General features: G+C 42.5%; 1 long non-coding RNA gene across 2 annotated transcripts; it reads right to left on the reverse strand.

Moving 5' to 3' along the window:
* Positions 1-837: 837 nt before the first annotated feature.
* LOC123629963 lies at positions 838-27834 on the reverse strand. Of its 2 annotated transcripts, none has more exons than XR_006732467.1 (3): positions 27470-27834; positions 2871-3018; positions 838-989 (listed from the first exon to the last, which is right to left on the reverse strand). It is a non-coding gene; the product is annotated as an uncharacterized LOC123629963 (long non-coding RNA). The 2 variants fall into 2 exon arrangements; XR_006732468.1 differs by lacking the exon at positions 27470-27834 and adding an exon at positions 3703-3720.
* Positions 27835-27912: the final 78 nt, after the last annotated feature.

Consider the following 27912-nt stretch of genomic DNA (forward strand, 5'->3'; position numbering starts at 1 on the left):
CGCCTGGCTGGGCCATCTGACAGAGGTATAGGGAAAGGAGAGAGGTTGGATAAGATGATCCCCAACATGCTTCCAAGTAGAATTTCAATTTGTTAATGAATAGGAGGCCGATAAGAAAAGACTTATGAAGGGGAATCCACTAATAAGTAGACAATCTATTACAATTTTTTACATGACTTGAAAATAAAAGAAAAACCTAGAGCAATCACTGAACTCTTAAAATGTAACAACGCATTTGAGAACACTAGGAAAAGCATGCTCAGCTTGCAGGAAAATGTAGAAAGTGACATTGGTACATTTTTAAAATTTCATTTTAAGCATTAAAGTGTTAACATAGTATCAATGAGAACTAAATAAAACAGAGAAAAAAAATCTTAAAACAAATTATTTTCTGGCCAGGCGTGGTGGCTCATGCCTGTCATCCCAGCACTCTGGGAGGCCGAGGCGGGAGGATCGCTTGAGGTCAGGAGTTCGAGACCAACCTGAGCAAGAGCGAGACTCTGTCTCTACTAAAAATGGAAAGAAATTATATGGACAGCTAAAAATATATATATATAGAAAAAAATTAGCCGGGCATGGTGGCACATGCCTATAGTCCCAGTTCCTAGGGAGGCTGAGGTAAGAGGATTGCTTGAGCCCAGGAGTTTGAGGTTGCTGTGAGCTAGGCTGATGCCACAGCACTCTAGCCAGGGTGACAGATTGAGACTCTGACTCAAAACACACACACACACACACACACACACACACACACATACACAAACACAAAAAAAACAAATTATTTTCTTCCACTTGAAAAACCTTCCGTGAAATAAATGAGTTCACACAAATTTTCTATAATACTCTTGCAGGAAGGAAAATGTTTATTGTTAGGAGGAGAAAATAGTTGAACAATAAGATTATCGATCCCAGTCTCGAGTCTACATCTACCTCAAGTTGTTGCACGTACCACATGGGTGATCCCACGATGACTGCCACCAACCAGACCACACCTGCAAAAATGTTAAAATCATCAGAATAGCCCACAGTTGAGCAAAATATATCCATGTATAATTCTCTAATCATCAAGACCCCCTATTCTCAGGGCAGCCAGTCACTGCCGCGGAGCAGTGCAATGGTCTCCTCCAAGGTTGTCGCTTCTACTCTTTCACTGCTCTGGAATAGTCTTCCCAGGACAGGATTTAAATGTTTAAAACTCCCTAATAGTGTTCTGTTGCCTGTAGGATGAACCCGCTGAGGTGCTCTGTGATCTCACTCGCCTCTCTCCCGCTTCACACCCGTGCAAGGTCTTCACACCCATTCAAGGTCTTCACACCTGTGCAAGGTCTTCACACCTGTGCAAGGTCTTCACACCCGAGGCCTGTTCTGAGTTCCTGTGTCCCAGAATGCACCGTGCTTTTCACGATTCATGCCTTTACCCTGGATGGGCCACCCTAACCACTGCCTGTCTGTGGACTCATTTTCCAGGATTTCACTCAAAAGCCGCTTTGAAGGCCACCAACATTTCCTACTAAACTGACACTAATTCCTTGCTGTCTCTAGTGCAGGGCCTGTGTTGTCCTCACTTCTTCTCAACTTCGTCTGAACTCCCTGAGGGCAAGGACAATGCCATTTTTATTGTTTTGTTTCCTGAAATAAGATTCCAGGGAAAAGTCCTGGCTGCCATAGGGGCAGATCCATGTTTGTTGAATGGATGGATAACTTTAAACAGGTCAGACACCACCCTCTATCATTCCTTCTTAAAATCCAAAGTACGTTTATTGTAAGCACAATAACAGAGGTATTATTTTCTTATTTAGAAAACAAACACCTATAACTTCAAAAACCAGGGTGCTCGTGGCAGTAAAAAAGAAAAACAAAAGAAAAAAACCCAGGGTGCTCCTTCCAAATTCCCTGTCCCCCACGAGTCTGTCGAGAGGAAGTGCTTGGACGATGTGCCCTTAGCAAAGGAAAACCAGATTAACCGCAGAGGAGCATTTCAACCTACGAATCTTAGCAGACCAGAAAGAGGACAGAATCAAGAGCCTCAGCTTTGATTTGGGGGCAGATTCCCCAGCTTAAATTCTGCTGGATCTTTCTATAGTGGGTGGAACCATTGAGAATACTGGGTATTGCTTTGGGTTTCTGGGAGCTGAGACTCACTTAATCCATAAGTTGTGTTTATGGTAAAGAAGGTTTTAAATGACACAATTGTAATTATTGAATAGAGAAATTATTCTGTTTTATAGGTACTAGGTTATAGGACGCTGCTTCGAATTTACCATTTGTCATGAGGTATGTGTCCATCCCGACGTGCTCAGCCAGGTACAGTTACAGAACTGAGACCCAGGAATGTGTAAAGCAAACTCATGGAGTGGGTGGCATCTGTCTGGGTCTGGCATCTCCAGGGCTCAGTACCCATCGTTTCCACACACGCTGTGACCTCCTACTATTGTGTTCTCACCCCCAGGGCCACCTCTGAGCAGGGCCCCTGTTTTCCACTTTTCTAAAAACACATTTTCTGCCCTCTGCCAAAATCTACCCGCCTGTTACCTTAGCCTAAAGCCTTCCTCACTAGGATGGCAGTTTGCCAGTCTAACGAATGTTGACATGGATGCCACTAACAGGCTATTCTAGATCAGCTGGCAGCAGCGCTGAGAAGTTTCAGACTTAAACTGAAGAAGTGTATGCAAAGTGATGGATTTTTCAGTGTGCAGTGGGCCTGGCGGAGAGCGAGGGTAGAGGGAGCGGCAAACAGGGAGAGGACTGAAACCCTCAAATGACACCCCAGTGACCTCTAAGTCAAAGGAGAAGCTACTCATCTAGTTTATAAACATGGTTCTCTTTGTTCTGCAATGACATCAGCACCGCCACGGCGCACCCAGCGGCCTCACCCAGCGTCGTGAACGCCCTTCGGTGGGTATATTGCCGCTTCGTCTTAAAAGGATGCACAAGTTTCCACAGCAATGCGGGTCATGGTGAGAATTTCTGCCACGATGGCCGTAGCCTGGACAAATGGCACCATCTTGCAAACGAAGGCACCTGCAGCCAGGAAACAGGAAAAGTCATATATCAAAAAGAATAAATGTTTTATCTGTCTCTTTGTAATTATCATAGTTAATTCTGAGCCTCCATGCAAGAGTTTCATGACTGTAATTACATCATCGACACAAAATAATTGAAAAAGATTGTATTGGGTTATGTTTTCTTTCTCTAACTGAATTCTAAGTTCCCAAATGCTATGGAATTGTGTATAAGGCAATGAGAGGATAAATCAGTATCCAGCCATTGATAACGTGTAGGAAAAATCCAAGTGACCTTTACTTGGGGAAGACCAAAGTCAGGGTGAACTTGTCTCCCAGGCTCTACAGCAAAGAGTAATCTTTGATTCTTTCTTCCCTTTTGGTTCCTTGTCAAGTTGTGACAAACAGATAATTCTTATCAAAGACTCCCAGATTTCTTCTTTTTTCTTTTGTTCTCCTTTGATTCCCTGCCCAAGACTTTATAGAAGGATTATTAACTGAGTTTACTTTCTCCAGTACCATGGTCTCAAACTGGTGCCCACTGGGCAATATCTGGCCTGCAAACATGCTTGATTCCATTTACATAATGTTTTAAAATATGTTAATACATTGCTAATCTTTTAAAATGTTTACACTGTCTGTCTGGCCCCTTCACCGTGGGAATTTGTGAGCCCTGGTCTGGCACCTCTGCTCCTGAACTCACCTGCTCACGGCCACCAGACTCGTTATTCTCGACCGTCAGACTCAGGAACTCCGGGAATGTGGAGTTGGCAGAGGCTTTCCCAGAGGTCATGTGGTCCCGATCCTCTCTTAAACTTCGCTTCCAAATGCTCTGCGTAAATACAGGTGGAGCACCCCTCATGCACAAATTGAAATCTCACATGCTCCAAAATCCGAAACACTTCTGGCCCCAAACGTTTCAGACCAGGGACACTCAACCGCTGCCACGTTTGCACCCCGGGGCTTTGCGAGGCTTTTCCTTCTCCTTCCAACGCTCCTCCCTAAGAAAACTCCCTCGCATCGTCACTGAAGTCCTTGTTCACACGTCGCTGCGGTGGTTAATTCCAAGTGCTACGCTGACCGGCTTGAGGGAGACCTAGACAGCCGGGGTGCGTGTTGCTGGAAGAGACTAGTGTGTGAACCCCCGACTGAGTGGAGACCCCCCTTCCCCACTGCAGGTGGCAGCACCCCCCCACTGAGGGCTGGGACAGACCGGAAGGTAGAGGAAGGGCAAACCTGCTCTCTGCCTGCCCTTGGCCGTCAGCGCCCCCGGTGCCGTCACTGTCCCCCGGTGCCGTCACTGTCCCCGGTGCCGTCACTGTCCCCCGTGCCGTCACTGTCCCCTGGTGCTGTCACTGCCCCTGGTGCCGTCACTGTCCCCCGGTGCTCGGCCTTCACACGCAGACTGAGACTCAGACCGCTGCCCCTTGGCTCCCAGGACTTCATGTCTGGGCTGGGTCTTCACCCCGGGCCTCCTGTGGCCTCCAGCTTGCAGACAGCAGGTCAGGGACTGTCTCAGCCTCCATAACCATGGGAGCCGATCCCTCCTAGTAAATCTGTTTTTACACATCTCTGTACATCCTGTTGGTTCTATTTCTCCAGAGAACCCTCACTAATATAGTCTCCTTCTCAGTGAGGCCAACTTACTCCAACACCGTATTTGCAGTTGCATTCCGCTTCATTCCCTTCCATCTCCTCTCATTCCTCATCTCTTGTTCTACTCTTAGACCATAATTTTTTCCCCTTTTAACACAGATACACACATCTTATACATAATGCATATATTTTACTGATTTATTTTATTATTTATTGAAAGTCTCCCTACCCCTACTAATTAATAACCCCAGAGCGAAGATTTTTGCCCACTTTTACCACTGATGTCCTCCCAGCATTCAGAATGGCACACAGTAAGAACTCAATAAATGTTCACTGAATTGAAGAGAACCAGTGATTAGCAGGCTCTTAATCCCCAAAGGCGTGCCGTTCAGTGTGGGAAAGGCTCTACTTGGAGACAGTGCTTTTCAACTTCACCCACTTCTAGTTTTGCTTTCAAAGTCTCAGAACCAACCAACTATCTTTTCCAAACAGCGGTTCCTCAAATATTTGAAAGAAGCTCTCGTGTCAGTGTCACTACTAAGCCTTTTCTTTTCTAACTGTCCCAGCTGCTCCTCACTCGATATGCTTTCCAGACCTTTCAGAAAGATCCACGGAGAAAGGCAGCCACGATGGCCTGGGGACCACGTGGGAGGGGAACCACACGGGCAGGACGTGGCCCAGTCAACACAGAAACGGGGGCCTGTACTGCCTCCCCAGGTCTGAGCACTCCCTTCTGTGACTGCGCCTGAAGGTGACATCAGTCTTTCATGCTAGAAATTTCCAACGGTTGGCTTTTGTTAGACCTGAAATCAACTTGAGATGACCTGCATCAATTTCATACAAGTTTTTGTTAGCCCGAGGTTCTCCTCCCTCCTATCCTATGACTAAGGGAAAAATATATTTAGGTATCACCCTTTCCAATCCTTTTGGGGAGCCGCAAATGGCAGCCCAAGAGTCGATCCCAACCACTCTCACTACTTGCTACAATTTCCCAAATCCCAGCCCTGTTCAAAGTTAAGGCCTTTTTATGTTTAGAAAGACAGTTTAGATGCCCAGCGCAGGAATTTACTTTCAATGCTAACACATTTCACTGTGTTTAATACTTACCATTCTGTGAATGAATTAGCTTAATTACTCAAATCCTGCTTTGGATGTGATACTTGAATAAATGAATATGTGAATAAATTATTAATCTGGGTATCTGTCTTAAATTGTTTTTCTTTTCTTGCAAATTTGACCCAAATTTTTTTCTATTCTTTCAACCAAATTGTTTATAAAAGTGTTAAACAGTTCAAGGTTACAGGAATACCAGAAGAAACTTTTCATGAAATGAACATGGATCCATATGGTATCAATATATTTTAGATATCACTATGCAAACAAAAAAGAACTTTTGTTGCCATGCTCCTATAGTGTTATCTCATTATAGTGTCATCCACCCTAAATATGTTCCCTTTGCCTCTCATAACAGCATGGGACACCTGTCAATTGATTTTGATATCAGGATACATTCTGATCCTGACTTATCTGATCTGTTGTTAGCCACTTGGAGCCTCCATTTCATCATTTGTTAAAAGGGATTAATAATACCTTCTTGTCATGGGACCATGGTATTTCATAAAGTGACATAAATACCGAGTATTAATATGTGATGTACTCTTTCATAAATGGCAGCTCTTTTATCATTGGGAAGCCCAATTAAAATAATTGTGGCAAATTTGGTACCCTTGGGGATGCTATGTTCTTTGTGGCTAAACAGACTATTAAAGGACAACTAATTTGATAACCTTATTTTCCAAATAAAGATATTGTAGTTCAAAGAAGTCAAGTGATGTGCTCATGTCCACACAGCTGCTTACTGACAGGATGAGGCCGCGAAGGCGGAATCGGTCTTGTGAGTCCAGTTCTTTCCGTGACATCACCCTCTCTCATCTTAACATGCCGTGCACACCCTTGCCTGCATGCTCGTAAATCATCTGTTCAATAACCCACTTGAGAATTTTTTTTTTTTTTGAGACAGAATCTCGCTCTGTTGCCCGGGCTAGAGTGCTGTGGCGTTAGCCCAGCTCACAGCAACCTCCAACTCCTGGGCTCAAGCGATCCTCCTGCCTCAGCCTCTTGAGTAGCTGGGACTACAGGCATGCACCACCATTTCTAGCTAATTTTTCTACATATATTTTAGTTGTCCATATAATTTGTTTCTATTTTTAGTAGAGAGGGGTCTCGCTCTTGCTTAGGCTGGTCTCGAACTCCTGACCTCGAGCGATCCTCCCACCTCGGCCTCCCAGAGTGCTGGGATTACAGGCGTGAGCCACCACGCCCAGCCTAAGTATTTTTTAAAAGTCCCATAATACTGTTGATTTTACATCAATTTCATCATGTGTAATTTCCTCAGGAACTTTGGAATTTCTGAAATGTCATAGAAAAGTGAAAATTATTATAATAACAAATGTAAGTGATGTTTTCTAACCACAAATTGAAAAATAAAATAGAACTGAAGAAGTTTCAGGTTAAGCCCACCGCTCTGAACTGGCCCAGAAAATTAAGGCTTTTTCACTAAATAAAAGTTCAACAACTTCCTGGCCAGGTGCAGTAGCTCATGCCTGTAATCCTACCACTTTGGGAGGCAGAGGCAGAAGAATCACTTGAAGCCAGGAGTTCAAGACCAGCCTGAGCAAAATAGCAACACCCCATCCCCACAAAAAATTTAAAAATTAGCCAGGCTTAGTGGTGCACACCTGTAGTCTCAGCTACTCAGAAGGCTGAGACAGTAGGATTGCTTGAGCCCAGGAGTTTGAGCAGTGAGCTATGATCACACCACTGCACTCTAGCCCAGGTAACAGAGTAAGATTCTGTCTCAAAAAAAAAAAAAAAAAAAAGAAAGAAAGAAAAAGAATGAAAAAAAGAATTCAACAACTTCCTTTAACCCACTTCACAATTTTTCAGCTCTCAATCTCGAAAAACTCACCTAAACATTTCATTCTATGTACAGTGTGTGCTTTCTTTCCCTCCCTCCTTCCCTTTTTTCAAGTAAAATCCTTTTTTAAAAATTCATCTAAAGTTATATGCAAAACTCTTATTTATGGAAAAGAGAGGACAGAACTGTCCTGCTGCTGCTGGAGCATCAGCTACCCCAGCACTCACCCACACTGGTCATCACGGCTCCGGGTAAAACAGACTGAAAACCTCTGTATGAGCTCATTAAATATGAAATGTCCAATTCCGAATCAAAAGTTCAGTTAATTATATCTCAAGTATTTTTGAGAGACTTGCATTTTTCAAGTATTCTGACTCACTGCTATTTTTAAAATGCAATGTATATGTGGTAGGCACTGTGCCATATAAAAACTTTACATCCATTATTTCTTTTAATCTTCCTAACAGCCTGAGTCTTGGAGCTGTCAGCATTTACACTAATTCAGTGGTTCTCAACCTTAGCTGCAAATTATAATCTTTTCTAACTTGGGGAACTTCTGAAAACTGAATACCAGTTATCACAATCAGACCAATTAAATCAGAATCTCTAGGGGTGGAAACCAGGCACCTGTGTTTTTAAAACCTCCCCAGGAACTCTCAGAAGAGCTGCTGAGAAAGTTAATTTTCTATATTTTCTTACCTGAGTACTCTTCAAATGTAGTACTATAAATGCACTTGGATGTGTACTTCTCCTGATGATGCTACCATTACTTAGAATATTTCTGGAACTCCTTTTTTGAAATTGCTTTTAGTCAACTTGCCAGCCACCACTAGGAAATTCTTTCACTGTGCACAGCAGGATTTCAGGGAGACTCACGGAGGTCTGTGCACACCTGGGCAGACCGTCCCTCCCCTTGGCTGCGCCTGTACCCACGGCGGGAAGAAAGTGGGCAGAGCCCTGTGGGTTCCCAGCAAGGCCACTACTCCATGCCTCCCCCAACATTCCCCACTCACCTTATTCATGCTTAGAGTCACAAAGGAGGCTAGAATTAGAACTGGTTTTCTACCCTCTTTCCATCTCATTTCCCACCATTCCCCACATAGAAACTGTATACTCTAGAAATGCCTTGCACGGTATTCTTGGACTACAACCAGCCTTCTTTCGTTCCTCCAAACTTCGGGCTGATCCCGGTCTCTAGAACACACGCTCTGCTGGGAACAGGCTAAAGTTTTCTTTGTGACCCAGCTAGAATATCATCTCCTCAGGGAAGGCTTCCTGACTCTTCCGTGCTCCTCCAGCAGAATAGATCCTCTTTTACCAAATTCTACTTTTGCTCATTTGGGGTATCTCCTATTCTCTGAGGCCCAGAGGGCATAAATAACTTCATTTTTCTATTCCCAAGGTAGAATGCTTTGCCATATTGGGGATCCTCAATACCTTTGTAAAATAACAAATTCTGAACTGATTTTCGGCTCAGATCACATTCTCTTGAACTCCCTTTTGTCAATTTATGGAGAGTTTTATGATTATTATCCTATCCTACAGCGTACCAGTTAATTCTCTTTCCATATCCATCTCCAGCCTCACTGCAGGCTCCCTCCTCTCCTCTGAACTTCCGTTTTGGTGTAGTTTACTTGATATCTAAAAACATTATTTATTCTATAAATCTGGTCCCACATAAACATAGGCCACCTCCAATTAAACAGCCTTAATAGAATGAATACCTTACACTTTTGTGACATGACCAAGTTTTTTCAAAGCACTTTTACTAACAGGCTTTATTCTCACACTAACCCTACAAAATGCATGAACATCATATTACTTTAATTAGGTATTTAGAAGCTGGAGTGACATATTCTCCATGAAGTAGAAAGTAAGGAAACGAGAAAACTTGAGAAAAACCTCGGCAGTGAACGACTAAGCCCTCAGCAGGGGAGATGCACCATGTGGCCTTCCCTGGGCATCATTCCCAGGACGGCTGGGGCTAAATCTCTGCCTCATTCCACTTTCAAATTTCTCTAATCCCTAATGTTTTACTGCAAAAGTGAGACCCAGACATGCTGAATTAACATGTAGTAGAGCCAGAACAGTCATTCAGGTCTTTGATTCCCAGTATAAGCTCCCACTTGGCTTAGTTATGTTCGCCTCTTCAAATGGAACTATACACACCCAGCAGTGCAAACATACTTCATAAATCTGCTTTCACAAACATTTAGAAATGAAAACATTTCTGTCTTTTCTTCAAAAACAATTCTGAATAACGATCAAAACCTTTCCCATTAATTTTACGGAGTTAGTTGCACAGGGCAATTTTACCCAGATGCAATTATTCTACCAGAGTACATAAGAAAGTCTCTAACCCATAAGTCAATTTACGGCTTTCCACATGATGCGTCATTTTCTAGTCAATGCTCTGTACTCGATGTTTAATGCTTTTTTGGAAATATTTACACTATGGATGAGATGGGACTCAAAGATTTCAGCATCCTGACCTACTAACATTAGACTCAGTGCAAGTTAATGAAAGAAAAGGAATGCTAGGGAAGTAACCTGAAGATCTCAAATTGGTGGTGGTAGGATGAAAGAAACACCCTCCATGAGTTTAAAAGGAACTGGCAATGGGGTGGAAATGGCAGGGCTTGGAGGCATAATGATCCATTTCTCTCACATTTCCAACCATTTTCCAGGAATTCTGATGTGACCACAAGAATGTACCCAACTGTGAAAATGGGGACACAACCAGGACCTTCTTCCCAAGGTGCACGTAAGCCTTAGTGGCGAGAATGCAATGCACCTCTGGCTGTGGGATCACAACAGGACACTCTCCAGCTGTGTCTCTTTGGGGGGACTGATCTTTCGGGAAATGTGGGGTCTACTTTTTTCCTCAGCCTCCACATACTGCTCCTAACTCAGTGGCTCCAAATGGCTCCTCTGTAATGTCTTCTCCCTTCTAGGGACGGAGAATATCACCTCTCCTTTATCAACCAAGAGGGCATATGTTTTCTGTGTTCCTTCTTCCTGAATGGCTTTGTTAATACAATGTTTAAAAAGAACTAGTCCAATTTTCTAGAGCCATAGAAAATCTATTTTTAAAATATGACATATGCTCTTTAAACATTAATTCTCTTAAAATTAGCATTTAAAATGGAAATTTCTATGCATGATTTTGTTAGGTAGTGACAGAAAAATAGAAAATTTTTCTTGTCTAATTGGACGCTGTTATTTTCTTAGGAATACAAATTACCATATAAATATATTATTTCATTTCTTATAAAGTAAGGTTTACTATTTTAATAAATGTTCACAACATTAGGAAAAAAAACAAGAACTAGTCCAAGATGTTTTCTTCGGAAAATGCATCACATTTGTTTCAGAAAGTTTTTAAGCCTACACATGAACAGATGCACGTAGGTACAAGGACCTGCCTGGAAGCCAGGCAACTAACGGAAGTGACCTGGAGGTTGGGGAAACGAAGGGATGAGATTTTTCACTTTATTTTGATTATTGGAAATATTTCAGTCTTACTTTTATTAAGGAAGATGGGGAAAAAAGTAGAGGGGAGTTCGACTTCCCACCTCACCGACCCGGGGCCTTTCCAATCTATGACTTTAAGCGACAGGTAGGAAACACCTGCGGGAGCGGGTGGCGGGGGAGAGGTGGGGACCCCGGGAGGGAGAGGTGGGGACCCCGGGAGGGAGAGGTGGGGATCCCAGGAGGGATGGGTGGGGCCCCCTAGGGGAGAGGTGGGGACCCCGGGAGGGATGGGTGGGGACCCCGGAAGGGAGAGGCGGGGACCCCCGGGAGGCAGAGGCGGGGAAGGGGCGGCGCGGCCTCGCTCACCCCCGCCCGCCGTCGGAGAGGTCGTGCGGCGCCGCGGCGGGGACGCAGGAGCAGGTGGGGAGCAGGTCGCGCAGCGCCAGGGGGCAGATGAAGACGCCGGTGCCAGCGCCACGCAGACCTCCAGCGCGTGCCCGCAGCGCCGGGGCGGCTCCCGTGTCAGGCTGTGCGCGTGGCTGGCCCAGCGCCCCTCCCCGTCCCCCTCCGCGCCGCCCCCTCCGCGCCGCCCCCCGCGCCCAGCCCAGCCCGTCCCCGTCCCCGCCGCCCCGTCCGCGCTGCCCCCCCGCGCCGCCCCCCCCCGTGCCTCCCCCCGCGCCCAGCCCAGCCCGCCCCGCCCCCACGGGCGCCTCTCGAGCGCGCAGGTCAGTTCGGGTTTTGGGGTTTCCACAGTTCCACGGTTTCTCCTCTTGGGAAATAACGTGGGCCGCAGCCACCACAGCAAACAGGATTTATTTTAAATTATTTTCTCCATTAAAAACTAATTATAGGCCGGGCGCGAGGCAGGTGGATCCTTTGAGCTCAGGAGTTCGAGACTAGCCGGGACAATAGAGCAAGGCCCCATCTGCACACGCACATAAAAATTATTTGGCGGTGGTGGCTCATGCCTGGAGTCCCGGCTACTTGGGAGGCTGAGGATCGCTCCAGCCTGGAAGTTCAAGGTGGCAGTGGTCTGTGTTCGTGCCACTGCACTCCCACCTGGGGGACAGAGACCCTGTCCAAAACAATAACAACAACAAAAAGAGCTATCTCTTGGGGTGGCATATTCTAGTCTTCCACGCGGTCTTCCAAAGTGACTGTACCATTATGCATTCTACCAGCAATGAGTGAGAATTCCTGCCTTTCCTCCAGCAATGGTTTGTCCTTTTTTAAGAGTTTAGTAATTCTAGCAGGCGTGCTGTGATATCTCATTGCTGCTGTAATCTGCTATTCCCCAACGATATAGGATGCTGAGCATCTTTTTGTATGATTATTTGCCATCTATGTATCTTCTTTGGTGAGGTGTGTGTTGAGATCTGTACCCCTTTTTAATTGGGGTGTTTGTCTTCTTATTGTTGAGTTTCAAGACTTCTTTTTATATGTAGAATGTGAATTGTTCCTCCGGTGTGTATTTTGCACATATTTCTTATCATTCTTTGGCTTGTCTTTTTATTCTCTCAACTTGACCTTTCACAGAGTATAAATATTGAATGTTATAACAGCCATGGTATTATTTTTTCTGTTGTGGATCAGATTTTTTTCTTGTGTGTTAAAACTCATCACCAAACCCAAGGCCACATAAATTTTCTTCTTTGATTTTTCCCAGAATCTTTAAAGTTTTGCATTGTAGTTTAAGTCTGAGGATGATTTTGAATGAATTTTGATGTAAGTTGTAAAGTTTATATCTACACTGATTTCATTCCATATGTTTTCCCCTTAATTGTTCCCTCCACCCCCGTTTTTCTGAAAGACACAGGACAGTGAACCCATCTGAGTTTGAATTTCCAAATCCTGGTTCTGAATGTGCTGAACTTGGAATTTATCTGGTTGGTTTAAAACTCTTCAGGTTTTAAATAATTCAAAACTGTTATGAGAGCCATTTGTCCTTCAACCTTGGTATTTAAAAACAAAAAAAATGTATGTTTTACTTCCCTCTGTGCAAAAAATAAAATGCTCCAAACCTGGCAAATCCAAAAGAGAGTTGATCTTAGGTTAAGTGTATATTAGTGAAAGGTATTAATAGAAGTGTGTGTTCATAGCTGTGTACTTTTCAAGGTAAAAGAAGCATGCTCCTATTTAAACATAAATACTGAAATATAAACTTTCAGATTTTTCTCTAGGATTCTAGGCTCACAAATCCTTTTTCACTTTTTGTTTATGAACATTCTGACCAAATGCTGAATCAGGTATGTGGGAATCATTAGAGACCTACTGTTCATTTCAGTCTTTTTTAGATCTAGTGGCCAAGCCATATCCACCTTGTTTGGGATCTATAACAGCAATAGAAAAATGCATGAAAACTTCCATTGATTTAGTTCCAGAGTTTCCACTACACTTACTGGTTCCTATCCTACACAGACTCCTTTATTGACACTCACCTGACATCCTATGAGATATTGCCACTTTCCTCTTCAAAGTTCTCTACATCCAGTGCTGCATCACTCTGAACCAGCCACCCTTTGTTCGCCACCTGAACCCAACAATTACTTGCCACCATTTTGGGAACTATTCACAGTAATGTAAACCTTACAGACAAAACAACCATGATTTTAATGAGGTTTTATGTGGTAAATACTTTCAAAAAAACAAAAAGTTATGAAGCTGAGTATGCTATCAGAAACTTAGGCCTTGAAATACAAGCTTCTCACAGAAATAAAATAATTCCAGGTGGTTACATTAACTGCCATCATCCTGATATATCAATTGCCAAAAGATAAAGAAAGACATATTTTTTTATTATGGTAGGTATGATTTTACGTTAGTTCACAACTATGAAGTGCTCTAGAAACAAAAAGGTGTCCTATTATAAGATGGTGAATTAAAAGCCCTAATTTTTCTATAGGCCGTGCTCTCTGGACAAGCAGCTGATTAGCAACATCACAGAAATGGTAGAGATCATTGATTTACATCCAGAAACCTGACTTTCTTTGGCCTTGGCCAAAAGGAGGCACTAAGAAAGAGAGAGGCAACCTCTAATAATTGGAAACTCCCCTAGCACTGTTAGGATATGGTGTTGCTAGGGGTAGACCAGGTATTCATAGCAACCTGATAATATTTTTCTGCTTAATGTCAACTATTTCACTGAGCACCAGCTTCAGAAGAGGCCGCACAATGATTGTGGTGGATCAAGACAGAAAGAAGAACACTCTACAATCATGTCTGTATGAACTAAATAAAAAGCCCCCCAGCTGTGATGGGATGGACGCCCTCTTGGCCAAGGGGACTGCAGAGAAAACCTAAGGCTCAGATACTGGCTGTGAAAAGGTAGGTCAGACCTGCATCATGATGCACCTCTATCTTTTTGGAGACATTATACTATATAACAATGAGATGCCAAATCATTAACAGACCTAAGGCTATAGAAGGTAAAACTTAAAGCAAACCTATAGGCCTTCAATTTACATAAGAGATCGCTTGAGTTTCAGTAAACATCCAACGGCTTGTCTCTGATGAACAGATTTCTTAAGTTAAAAAATTCCAAGCCTTAAGACAGCTTTATGCATTAAGGAGTTACAAGTCAAAGAACCTTTAAATATACCTATAACATATAAGAACACTCTTTAAGATGTCCTGCCATTTCAGGCAAAATAAATACACGCCCTCCACTTATTGAGTTAGGGACTTATTTGAAATTCCTATCTGCATGAACGTATACAACCAAACTGTACCACAGTAGTCTGGGCACATATTCTCAGGACTTTCTAAGGCCATGTTGTCCAGGTGAGTCACACATCTTCAGATCAGAATAAACCCCTGTAATTATTTTAAACAGTTTGGGTTCTTTTGACAAGATGGTGCTCACACCTGGGGCTCAGAGAAGACTCAGGATTCCATGAAGGCCCAACATCAACTCCAGGTAACAGCATGACACCCTTGAGCCACTTGAGGATGAGCTTTCCCTCGGGCAGAACTGGTAAGTCCTCCTGAGTCCCCAGAGCTCACAGTCTTTATTGATGATCCTGGTTTATTCTCAGCTATCAATTCTTTTTGTAGGAAATTGTTTCGAGGATCCTAATTTTGACTCTGAGGTCCACTCTAAAGGGTCTTCTCCATTCATTGCCTCTTCCTCCCCAAATGTCTTTGAATTGGCTTTTCTGGGCATTTGTGAAATGAAAGATATAACTGAAATGTCCTGTTTGCAGATAAATGAGAGATTGAGTTCCCCAGCTCTGAAGAGAGAGGGCATTTATCTGTGTCAGCTGAGGGTATTCCTGGGTGACTAGGGGTGCAGATAGGAGTGCCTGGGGTGACTCTCTGTGGGGTGAGGTGGCCCTATAGGGAATCCCCAACAAAATTAATTAAAAGAAAGCTTGTACAGGAAACGCATACAGGAGCTGATCACTGGGTACTTTGAGCCCTCTCAGAGGTGTTAGACCCCTGGGGAGAGTACCTGAGACAGAAGTGAGAGGTGAGAAATGACTGAGTGGTGATACCTTGTGGAGTCGTGCCCACAATCAGCACACTGTGATCCGCCACACTTACCCCTAGACTACAGTTTGATTTCTTCTTCTAAAGAAAAACAGGTAACCAATCCTGCAAACCTGAGGAAAGACAAGGAGAATGATGCCATTTGGGCACTATGGTTGGTTTAGGGCACCTCTACTCACAAGTATGCGTGTAAATGGAAAGATTGAAAGGCATGCCAGGTATGCTAGGACTGCAGGTGGTTATGGCCAATGCTTGAGCACACGTTTTAATTGAAGGGCAAATCGTATCCACGAAAATTCAGAGCTCAAGTGGTCAGCCTGCCACTATGTATTTAAAATGTCCAGTCTCTCAAGCTCTCTGTCTCTCTGTTTTCTATATGCCATCCCTCAACCTGGTAACTTTTCCTTCTGCTGTTGAGATAGACTCAAAGTTTATGCTCCTCATAATTCAAGGCTGCCTGGACATCTTACAAGCTAAAATACAAAGATTGAACACTCATTACTCAGCTATAAGAAATAACGGTGATATAGAATCTCTTTTGTTCTCCTGGAAAGAGTTGGAATCCATTCTACTAAGTAAAGTATCCCAAGAATGGAAAAATAAGCACCACATGTACTCACCAGCAAATTGGTTTCCCTGATCATCACCTAAGTGCACATTTGGAAATAACATCAATTGGGTGTTGGAAAGATGTGGGGGGTGGGGTGAGGAGATGGGTTTATACCTACATAATGAGTGCAATGCACACTGTCTGGGGAATGGACACACTTGAAGCTCTGACTCAGGGGGGTTGGGGGGCATGGGCAATATACATAATCTAAACTTTCATACCCCCATAATAAGCTCAAATTAAAAAAAAAGAAAAAAAAGAAAGAAAAAAAAAAGGATAGAAGTGGTTTTTTAAAATCAGACTGCCACCAGGAACACTCATACACTGCTGGTGGGACTGCAGACTAGTACAACCTCTGTGGAAAGTAATATGGAGATACCTTAAAGCTACAAGTAGAACTACCATTGGATCCAGCAATCCCATTACTGGGCATCGACCCAAAAGAACAGAAGACATTCTATTAAAAAAGACATCTGCACTAGAATGTTTATAGCAGCACAATTCACAATTGCAAAGGTGTGGAAACAACCCAAGTGCCCATCAATACAGGAGTGGATTAATAAAATGTGGTATATGTACACCATGGAGTTCTACTCAGCCACAAAAACCAATGGTGAGGTGGCACCTCTGGCATTATCCCTGATAGAGCTGGAACCCATTCTACTAAGTGAAGTATCACAGAAATGGAAAAACAAGCACCACATGTGCTCACCATCAAATTGGCATTAATTGACTTAACTGACCAACACTTAAGAGCACATATAGTAGTAACATCCCTCAGGGGTCAGGCAGAGGGGAAGGGGGAGGAGGGGATGGGTATATTCACACCTTATGGGTGCTGTGCACACCGTCTGGGGGATGGACACGCTTGCAGCTCTGACTCTGGTGGGGCAAGGGCAATATACGTAACGTAAACATTTGTATCCCTGTAATATGCTGAAATAAAAAATTAAAAAAAAAAAGTTGAGCATGTGTTTGTCGTATGCCCTTAGGCATTCTACTACTGGGTATTTACTGAAGAGAAATGAAAGTATATTCCTACATAAAGACTCGTGCACTACTCTTCATAGCAATTTTATCCATAACTTCCCCAAACTTGAAACAACTCAAATGAATGCCCATGAACAGGTTACTTAGTCCGTTTGTTCTGCTATAACAGAATACCATAGACTGGTGACTTATAAAGAACAGAAATTAATTTCTCACAGTTGTGGGACTAGGAAGTCCAAGAACAAGGTATTAGCATCTCAGGTGGGCCTTCTTGCTGCATCTTCACATGGCAGAAGGTGGGAGGGCAAGCAAGCTGAACACTGCACACTGCATGATGCCTCTTTTAAAAAGGGCCTGATCCCGTTCACGACAGGGCAGCCCTCCTTGCCTAATCACCTCAAAAAGGCATCACCTCTAAATACTATCACAAAGGCAACATTTGAATTTTGGAGGGAACACATTGAAAACATAGCCACAGATGAGTATATCCATATAATGGAATACTACTCAGGAATAGAAGGAATGAACTCTTTTTAGATGTAACAATAAAAATGAGTCCCCAAATAATTATGTTGAATAAAAGAAGCCAGACAAAAAAGTGTAAGTACTGAATGGTTCCATTTTATATGAAATTCTAGAACATGCAAAATAATCTATAGATAAGCAGCTGGCCGGGTATGGGGGAGCCTGGGGAAGTGGGAAGGAAAGGAAAAGAAGAGTGTCCTCAGAAATTATAGATGTGTTTAGTACCTTGACAGCGGTAATGGTTTCATGGGTCTACATACACCAAAACTTACCACATTGTGCCCTCTAAATGTATGCTGTTTAGTCTATGCCAAGTCAACCTTAAAGTAATCTCCATAAAAACTTAGAACAGATGTTATTCAGTAGTTTTGGCAATGTAATCATGGTACAACATTCCTATTAATAAGTTACAAGACAAAAATCCTGAGGCACTGTACACCAAATGGAAAAGAGAGATTTTATATAGAATTTGCACAGTATATAATTTTATATAACTTCATTTTTTTAGTTTCTAATCTCATTTATGTATGTCTTTTTCATCCTTTTTCTTCTGTATGGTGGTATAAATAGAAATCATTGAAGATTCCAGTGCCTTCTATGCTACTTCTCTAACTCAACCCCCTACACATGGGGCCCACTGTCGATAGTCTTTGCCCATCTCAATGAAAGCATAAATTGCAGATATAATATTGAGATTCACTTAGTTTATTAATATTTTTAATAGAAATTTAATTATCTCAGGTGCAAGCCAACAGGTAAGTGAACTGGATCACAGATTCAGTAAAAAGGAAAGCACTTTTTGAATGTTTATCCTGATATCTGTGTGCATTCATGCATGCAGGTGCTCAGAAATTATAAATGACTGTCTACTGTGTGTCAGACACAATCCAAGGTGCTAGAACATAAAAACGACTAAGGTACTGTTGGTGCCGGAATGCGGACTTGTCAAAAGGTGCCTGCAATGCATGATGATGAGAGCTGTCAAAGGAAGACAGGCCGGAAAACCAAGATGGTCCAGCAGAGCCAGTGACTCAGCCGGCACAGGGGAGGAGGATGGAGACCCTGCAGAAGGACTAGACCCTCCCTAGGGAGACCAGATATGGACACAAAGTCCCCTGGAGGAAGGGGCAATGAAAATCCTGGTGGAAGTAAGCCAGTGGTTGTAGTTTAGGGTCAGGGTAGAAGTAGTGGGTGAAGTGGAGCCTTTGAAGTAGTGAGTGTGTGTGTGTGGTGTGTGTGAGTATATGGGAGGTGTTCATGGTGTGTATGTAGGATGTATGTGAGTGTGGGGGGTTTGTGTTGTCTGCAGCGTGTGTGGGGGAGTGTGTGGTATACATGTTTGTGTGTATGTATGTGTGGTGTGAGGAAAAGGATGAATAGTGTTGCCCAGGAGAGTAAGCACATTTGGGAAGAGACCTTTAGAAAGGTCACTGGGGGGTGGGCAGGATGGGAGATGGGTGGGAGATGAGGTGGAGACGGAGACCACGAAGACAATAGCACATGGCAAAGACACCGAGGGGTGGTTGAAGAAGAGAGGACAGGAGCAAATCCAAGGGACGGACCTCAACCTAACCTTTCAGAATCACACAGCAATGGTCTCTCCAAGGACCCACCTTGAGGTTTCCACACACATTCACACCGAGATGGCATCCCCAGTGACAGATGTACGCTCAACATGGAGACTAGCACCCACTTAATGATCATAAATGCTGCACCATCTATGCTGCCAGCCAGAAACTGTGTGTCCTGGAAGACTTCAGACAGTCAGATCATAAACAGCATGTTTCAAGGGCACACTGTCCTGACAGAGACATCTGCATAATGACCTGGGGAGTCCTTTTCAGCTAATGGAAAAGTACATAACATTGACAGAAGTTAAAAATTAAAATTGTTGGCTGGGTGCGGTGGCTCACGCCTGCAATCCTAGCACTCTGGGGGGCCAAGGCGGGTGGATTGCTTGAGGTCAGGAGTTCGAGACCAGCCTGAGCAAGAGCGAGACCCCGTCTCTACTAAAAATAGAAATAAATTATCTGGCCAACTAAAAATATATATAGAAAAAATTAGCCGGGCATGGTGGCGTATGCCTGTAGTCCTAGCTACTTGGGAGGCTGAGGCAGGAGGATCGCTTAAGCCCAGGAGTCTGAGGTTGGTGTGAGCTAGGCTGACGCCATGGCACTCACTCTAGCCTGGGCAACAGAGTGAGGCTCTGTTTCAAAAAAAAAAAAAAAAAAAAAAAAATTAAATTGTTAACAGCAAGTTGATCCAAAAAGCTAAAATCTCAAGGACTTATTATTTACAGATATGATACTGCAGAAAGTCAAAACCTATCAATGTACTGTAAGAGTTGCCCATTCTGTACCATGGGCTTCTATTTAATGATCTTACTTTGTAACACTGCTCTACTCTAATAGTACCTTATTAGTGAGACTATTTTGGATAATGAAAATACCCTGTACAAATACTTTTCCCTAAAACAGTGCTTATCTTGTGATTCTACCCAAGGTCATGAACCAGAGTCACATTTATTCTTTTATACCTGATGTCAACAAGAGCAAGAGTAATGGCTAAAATTCAATGAGCATTTACTATGTTCCAGATATTATTTACAAATGTTAAATAATTTAATCTTCATAACAGTTCTATGGGGTAGGTTACTATCATATCCTGTTTTTAGAGATGAGAAAACTGAGGCACAGAGAGGGAAAGTAAGTTACCCGCTACCACAGAGCTGGCCTGAAGCTGTGGAACCAGAATCCGAAGCCACTGTACTCCCCTGCCTGTCAGAAAGTAAGATTCAGTATGGTAGTGCATTTTTAAAAAATGCTGCTGGAATCATCTTTATTTATTAGGTCATTAAATATAAAATGTCTGTTATAGAATCAAAAGTGTCATTTATTATATCTCAAACAAGAAGCAGTACAATTAATCAAAGTATCCACCTAAACTATAGACCCAGTTTTGCTATGTTAATGGTAGCTTGTTTATGTCAGCAGCGAAGAGCCTAGAGAGAGAGAGTGGCTGTGAAATTGCAAAAGGTGGTTTCAGAGCTTGTTGAGTATTGAATATTTTTCCTTGCAAGAAGTGGTCCAAAGCCTGGAAGAAGTGGTAGCCAGTTGGTACAAGGTCTCGTGAATATGGTAGATGACAGAGAGTTTCCAAGTCCAGCCTCTGTAGTTTGAGCAGCTTTGTTTGTGTGACACGTGGTCAAGCGTTGTCTTGAAAGACAATTGGGCTGTCTCTATTGAACCAGTGTCAGCTTCTTTATTGCAAGCATCCTCATCATTTCATCCAATTGGCTGCAGTGGACATCTGTTATAATCAATCCACCAGGTTTCATGAAGCTGTAGTGGATAATACTAGTGCTGGACCACCCAACAGATATCATTAGCTTTTTTTTTGATGAATATTCAGTTTTGGCTTGTGTTTTGGCACTTCATCTTTATCCAACCGTTGTGTTAAATGCTTGTGATTGTCATAAAGAATCCATTTTTCATCACACATAACAATACAGTGTAGAAATGGTTTATCTTTATGTCGTGACAGCAAAGAAAGGCAAGCTTCGAGATGATTTCTCTTCTGATGCTCGTTTAATTCATGCAGTACCCATCTATCCAGCTTCTTTACCTTGCTGATTTGTTTCCAATGCTCCAATATTGTTGGAATAGTAATGTCAAACCTTGCTGCCAATTCATGTTTCTCCATAGATTAATATTGCTATATTAGAGACAGAAATGATCTCAGGAGTTTTGCAGGGCTTTGCCCTGAAGGAATATGTGAACGTGTTAATTCACAAACCAAAAGCTGCCTTGCCTCAGGAGCGCATCTCAAAGGTCAGTGGCAGCTGCTTTCCAAGGTGACACTGCAGTCTCAAACCTGTGGTTCTCACCTGCTTTCTAGGACAAAGCAGGTTTGCAAGGAGCCATGGGATGACAGCTGATCAAAGAGTGCCTGCCGGACAGACAGACACCTGTGGCTAAAAGCAATTAGCCCAAGGGACAGTTCCTGCTCTACTCCTGACTACCTGTCTCAATCCACAATAACTAGATAAAAGAAATATAGAGCCACTATATCTCTGTTTCTCCTTTCTGTTAAAGTGATAGCTTTATCTTAGAACTTAGAAATTTGTGTCGTAGGAAGATTTTGTAACCCTTTGCTCACATACATAGAGTTACTTAAACGATCTCTAGAAGCTTTTTTTTTTTTTTTTTAAGACAGAGTCTCACTCTGTTGCCCGGGCTAGAGTGAGTGCCGTGGCGTCAACCTAGCTCACAGCAACCTCAAACTCCTGGGCTCGAGCAATCCTCCTGCCTCAGCCTCCCGAGTAGCTGGGACTACAGGCATGTGCCACCATGCCCGGCTAATTTATATATATATATATATATGTGTGTGTGTGTGTATATATATATATATATATATATATATATATACATACACACACACACACACGTGTATATATATATATACGTGTGTATTTTTAGCTGTCTGTATAATTTCTTTTTCTATTTTTAGTAGAGACGGGGTCTCGCTCTTGCTCAGGCTGGTCTTTAACTCCTGAGCTCAAACAATCCGCCCGCCTCGGCCTCCCAGAGTGCTGGGATTACAGGCATGAGCCACCATGCCTGCCAATCTCTAGAAGCTTTTTAGGAGACTTTGAACCTCAAATGAACTACCTGTTATTATGTAAATCTGTTACCCCTGGCAACCGATCACTGTACCTATAAATACTGATGTGAAACTTTACTGGTGGCCTCACAGTTCACAGGAACGCAGTGGGTTCTCCCAAGACTGCCCCTTTTTTCATAAATCTATTTTTTATAAAACTGTACTTTTGTCTCTGTGTATTCTTTTATTACCATATTCTATTATATTCTATTTTCTATTATTTCCTTATCTTTTGTGACGACCCCTGCCTGAGGGACCCGATTTCTTGCTGGGAGCGTAGCTAACTCCCTGCGAATTCACATGTAGGTTCACATGGATTTGCCTCCACTACAGCTTTCAGCTCATCATTAACCACTTTGGTCTCAGGTCACCCATGTGGCTCATTTTTGAGATTAAAATCACCAGAACAGAACTTCTGAAACCATCCACGTACCAAGTGTTCATCAGCCACATCCTTCCCAAACACTCTGGTGATACTTCAAGCTGTCTGCACTGCATTGGTTTGACAACAGAACTCATATTCAAAAATAACATAAACTTTTGACACAGCCATGGTTTCGTAAAAATTGATCTAAAAACAATTTGAAAGATAATCATAAGCCAAAATGTGTGTTTGAAAGGCTAAGGATGTACCTTTACAATAAGCATAAAACAAGAAGTTCAGAGTGAAATGTCCGAGATATCAATTGTCAGACTTAGTACTTAAGGAAATCAGACATTTCATACTTAATAAACTAATACATAGCTCCACTCTGCCCTATGTAGTTACGAAAATAAAACTAGAATGAATCGTCACTTGAAAACAGATATGTTCTCTAAGCAATAGCATGGACATGTGGCCCTGCCCTTGCGCTAGCTGGTCATAAAAATTCTCAAAGACCTTAGCAGGTTTTGCTGACAATAATGACCAGCCACAGACTTAGAATCCCCCCAGCACAGACCAGCAGGGTCAAGTCTGCAAGCACAACAGAAGCCCCCTTGGGCTCTGACAGTTACCAGAAACAAAGTCCACAACTCCCGGGCTCAGAGGCAGTTGTCACTCAGCGCATTTAGCCCCCTGGGCATCAGGTAGAGAACTGGATGCCATCTGAAGTGGAGGGTCACCTGTTCACCTGCACATCCTTGGCTCTGATGTGCATTTTCCCTTCTGTCCTTGGCGCCAGCCAGCCTATATTCCAATCACCTGGCTCGTATCAGGTTTCCCAACTTAGATTGAGAAATCTCATTTACTAAATGGAACATTTAGTATAAAAATAAAATGACTGTCTGTATACTGCACCAGTGTCAGTAGAAACTTAAAGGAAGTTAAAAATTTTATGAGTTTAGCTTTTGAAATTGTTAGGAGTAATGATGAAAGGCTAAGAAACTTTTTGAGAGGTATATACTTAAACTCTTTAGGTAGTGGCCCTTCTTAAACAAGAAAATTTGCTTGGTGCAAAGTCTTTGCTTTAGTACTATAGGAGACAAGTAATAATACCATCTTGAACGTTCCATTCCAGATACAAATCATATTTTTAAAATTTTCTTGAGAGTAGAAGTGACTTTAGACTCAATGTGAAATCTATCTAAGAGACACTGAGTTGTTCACATATACCAAATGGACACAATATTTTGTATGTTGTAATCACTAAGCAAAAAGTTTACTCTTCAAAGAAACTGGAAGCAGGAAAATAGTTGCTATGTTTTTTGTTTTTCTTCTTTGAAATTAAGGGAAAGGTGGCCTTGTTCACAACCACCTGCAGGAGGAAAATAAACTATCAAACAGAAAAAAGAGGAATAAAGTCACAACACATAATGGCCCCGTTGAAGAGAAAACTTACAGCACAGCGGATGCTTTGCTTTGTTTCATTAAATACCTGAAACTCAACTCACAGTCCTCAAGCCTAACTCGTTATCTCTAAGAGTTTCTTTCCCAGCCTTGAAGAGCCCTAAACAGACAACAGGGCTGCAGGCTCTTTGCCTCAGTTCCTGCCAGGACAGCTTTCAAGGACTCAGATAAAGCCAGCCTCACAGAGAAACGGCAAAAAAAAAAAAAAAAAAAAAAAAAAAAAATTGGAAAAAGCAAACACCTTGGCTCCACAGCTGCTTCTGTTATCCGTGTGCAGCTAAGGAAACAAGAAGCCATTTTTACCCTTTAAAAACACCAAGCCCCTTTTCCTCAGCTGCCAGCACTTTCCACCTTCCTTCTTGCTGTGCCATTTTCCTTCTTTCTCTCCTTCTTTCTTTTTCAGAAAAGTAAGTAAACTTTTTACTTCTACATACCCTAAACTTTGCATGAGAAATCTTTCTGTGCCCATGCTGGGAGCACCTGGTGAATTCACCATTCTTACATTAACATTTGAATATTATCATATGAACTGAATGTCTGTGTACCTCCCCAAATTCAGATGTTGAAGTTCTAACACCCAATGTGATAGTATTAGGAAGTGGGTCTTTGAGATTAGGGAATGTGGGTGGAGCCCTTATCAACTGTACTACTGCCTTTACTAAAGAGACTTCAAAGACCTCCCTTGTCCCTTCAGCCCATGAGGACGTACCAAGAAGAACACCATCTATAAACCAGGAGGCAGGTCCTGTCCTTACCAGACACAGAAGCTGCTAATGCCTTGATCTTGGATTGCCCAGCCTCCAGAATGGTGAGAAATAAATTTCTACTGTTTATAAGCTACCCAGTTTACAGTCATTTGCTATAGAAGGCCTAATTGACTAAGATAGATACTAAATTATATTTATCTTGATTTTATTTTCCACTTTTTGGTTAAAGCGCTTAAAGTCCTATAATATAAAATGGTGCTTATAAATGAAATTTATATTCCTGTGTTTACTGTTGAAGAAATGTTAATCAATTTTATTCAATTTGCATTTGAAACTTATTTTGGCACAAATGCATGCTCCAATTGTGCAGAAATTAAGAACTCAACAATAATGGCTATAATTAAAAAAATAAACCTGTCAACAAATGTTGAGGATATGGAGAAAATGGAGCCCTCACATATACCTGGTGGGAATGAAAATGGTGCAGCCACTTTGGAACAAAATCTAGCAGTTCCTTAACCATTTGAGAATGGTTAAACACAGAGTTACGGTACGATCCAGCAATTTCATTCCCATGTATGTATACAGAAAACAGCATGATCCAGCAATTTCATTCCAACATATGTACACAAACACAAAACTAAGTTTTCTATCTCTCCCACTCACTACTCAACACAGAACACTTCTACAACCAAAATGTGAGGGGTCTGAACCCACCAACAACTACTTCTCTGGTGAACACTGACTGGGCATACCACAATTTAACTCAATTCTGACACTAACTGCAGTTAGGAGAGACCCCACAGATTGAGGGCTCAGTTCCACAAGATGGTACCCCTCAACCACTTGGGTCAACAACTGCAACCCCTGGGTTGTGACCTGTACTTCTGACAGACTGTGTATAAGTCAGGGTTCCCATGACCCCTCCTCAGGTTCAATAATCTCCTAGGATGCCTCATAGAACTTACGGAAATATTTATGTTCACTGGTTTATTATATCAATGAATGAGATGACAGCCAGCTGGAGATATGTAGGGCAAGTGTCAGCAAGGTTCATAAGCACAGGAGCTTCTGTCCCTGTGGAGCCGGGGTGTATGACCTCCCAGCACAAGGGTGTGTTCACTAACTGGGAAGCTCTACAAACCCCCCAGGGGTTCAGGGATTTTCATGGAGACTTTATCACGTAGGCATGATGGATTGTGAACTCCATTTCCTGCCCCTCCCCCCTCTCCAGAGCATGGTGTGTCAGGGTAGGGGGCTGAAAGTTTCAAGCTTCTAATCATGGCTTGGTCTTTCTGGTGACCAGCCCCCATCCAGAATCTCAATAAGAGTCTCCTCATTAGAACAAAATACGCTCGTAACATCCAGGAAATTCCAAGAGATTTAGGAGGTCTGTGTCAGTAACCAGGGGCAGAGACCAATATACATGTATTTCTCGTTATTTCACAAAAACAAATGAAAATGTATATCTCTACAAAAACTTGTACATGAACAGAAGCATTATGCACAATAGCTAGGGTGGAAACAACCCAGATGCCCATCGTCAACACAAGAATGGATAAAGAAAATGAGGTGTATCCATAAAATAGTATTCAGCCTTAGAAAGGAAGAAAATTCTGATATGTGTTACAACATGGATGAATCTTGAAAACATTAGGCAAGTGGAATAAGCCAGACACAAATAATAAAATATTGTATGATTTGACTTATGTGGGGTATGTGGAATAGGAAAATTTATATAGACATAAAGTAGAATACCGGTTACCAGGGCCTCAGGGGGAGGAAAGGTGGAGAGTTATTTTTTGATGGGTACAGAGTGTTAATTTAGGATGATGTAAAATCACCAGAAATGAACAGTGGTGAGGGTTGGACAACAATATGCATGGACTTAACATGACTAAATTTATACCCAAAAAGGGTTAAAATGGTAAATTTTATGTTAGAAATATTGTACCAGTATAATAAAACCTTAGAATAGCTTCATAGATATAAAACTTATAATTTTAGTACATCTACAGATCTTAATTTAGATTAATTTTAGTTAGTAAATTGTTGACCGGGAAAAAAATGCAGTACTGATACAAACTGTAACAGGGATGAACTTTGAAAACATACTGAGCGAAAGTAGCTAGTCATAGAGGACCATAGATTGCATGACTCCATTTTTATGAAATGTCTGGAAAGGATAAATCTATACAGACAAAGTAGATCACTGGTTGCCTAGGGCTGGAGGGGATGGAAGGTTGGAGGATTATGTCTACAAGGGGTGAGATTTTTTTTTTTTAGAGTAAGAAAAATGTTCTAATGTGAGTTGTATTGATAAATATAAAACTTTACAAATACACAAAATGTCATTCAACTGCACAATTTAAACAGGTGAATTACATCTCAAAGGTATTTTTTATAAAGAAATACAGAAACTCTACAAGTATGTTAAATCTACTGATATCTAATTTGCTACAACTATTATAACATAGAAATGTTACTGACAAATGGTTGGTAGAAACTATGGGCAGCTGTACCCCTTTGTCCTCTCCTGTCATGATGATGCTTTGGGACAACCACACCCCCGAACCCTCCCATCCAACTCCCCTGGCCCGAAACAATGAGCTCACAGGCCTGCACGTCCACACTCTGGCTCAGCAATGCTCTCCTCTCACTGGGGTCTCTTACCTGTCCAGAGAAGCTGCTGCTGGATGGTCCAGGGTGGCCCCATCTGGAATGATTCGCCTCACACCTCATCCCTCAGCCAGAGCCCAGGCACACGCTCGTAACAGTGGCACAGAAAAACACAAGTCTGTCCTGAGCCTCCTCAGGTGTCACAGCAGCAGGCATCCCATTGACCAGAACAAGTCACATGGCCTGACTCAGAGTCAAGGGTCCAGAGAGGCAGCGCTGTCTCTTCAATGGAAGGAACTGAGGAGTCTCCACGTGGAGAAGGGGATGCATCTGTGGAGGGTGAAGAATGGGGACCCCCGACACAGGAGCCTCCTGCAGCAGCTTATGTGACCGGCACAGGGTGTGCTCTGTAAAACGTTAAAGAGAACGGACATAAACATTTCCCAGTGTTACCCTCTTCCCGTTTTCACTTAAAGTTTCCCAAGAGACTTTAAAAC

The sequence above is a fragment of the Lemur catta genome, unplaced genomic scaffold, assembly GCF_020740605.2.
Source record: "Lemur catta isolate mLemCat1 unplaced genomic scaffold, mLemCat1.pri scaffold_65_ctg1, whole genome shotgun sequence".
Classification (NCBI taxonomy): Eukaryota; Metazoa; Chordata; class Mammalia; order Primates; family Lemuridae; genus Lemur; species Lemur catta.